Raw genomic sequence first — 1,227 nt, 5'->3', positions numbered from 1 at the left:
CACAATAACTTAACAACGATATTTGATTCTTCAAATATAATAAAATCTCAAATAAAAAAAATTGGATATTTGGAAATATCATTTTGAAAAGGGTGAGCCTGAAGTATTTGAAAGTTGTATAATTTTCAGTCGGAGATCAAACTACGAAACTTGCCGGAAATAAACCAACACATTGTTGAACATATGAAAGATTTAAATTCAGCATTGGAGAAGTATTAATCGAAACCTGGAAACATGAATAATTGAATTTTAAATCGATTTGAAGGTGATTGCTTCAAAGTAGCTAATTCGTCAATAAAGAAAAATGAGGTATTAATTGAATTAATAAATAACACCACTTTGGAATTTCAGTTTTAAAAAAAAGGGAGTTTTTAATTTTTGGTTATACATTAACGGTGAATTTAGGATTATTAGCGTAAAGCACGCAAGATGTTATTGCCGTTTACCAGAACTCAGATAATGGGTTCTGATAAAGAACCCGTTATGTCTTCATACTTTTTAATAAAAAAAAAATCGAAATAAGTTGAATGCTGTCTCAGATTTAAGACTGTAGCACCACACGACAACACAGCCATATTACCAAGGTGATTTCAAGCCTGCTGTGCCCCCGCAGGACAAAAAGTGTTGTGTTTTATATACCGCTTCCTTGCGGTGTGCGGGATCGAAGCTGGAAACCTTCGATTGAGGTTATAAAACGAATAATGTTCCACAAAAAAAGGGTAAGGATCAAATTAAATACAGATAGATGTGAAATGAAACACGAATTAGCAATTGTTTGTTATTTCTATATCGTTTTTTTTGTATATTTTCATGAGATGCGAGCATCAATATACTCTCTCGTCTAATATAAAAACAAGAATCCTTTTAATTTCAATTTATGCTCATACTACAACAACTAATAAGCGACGAAGAAGGGAGAATGGTACAAAATAGGTCATTAACTAATATCATTTTAGCACAAGAAATTGAGACAAATTTGGTATTGAGCTAGTTACATTGAGCTATATTTGCTATTCTGGAATTAATGTAGTCGCTCTGTCAGGTGATCTAGCTTTGTGGGAAATCAAAACCATAAAATTTGATTAATTCTAGAAGACTAAACAAGCTCTAAGAGTCGCTTAGCTACATCCTGGCTTCATGATTTGCAAAAAATCTTCTTATACAATTTTTGAAACTGGTTTTGAAGATGTTTTTTGGAACTACTTGATCGAGTCAAGTTCTTTATTA

The sequence above is a fragment of the Artemia sp. Qi Xiang Cuo genome, chromosome 2, assembly GCF_049724085.1.
Source record: "Artemia sp. Qi Xiang Cuo chromosome 2, ASM4972408v1, whole genome shotgun sequence".
NCBI lineage: Eukaryota > Metazoa > Arthropoda > Branchiopoda > Anostraca > Artemiidae > Artemia > Artemia sp. Qi Xiang Cuo.
The sequence above is the reverse complement of the archived record's forward strand: the minus strand, read 5'-3'. Positions refer to the sequence as shown.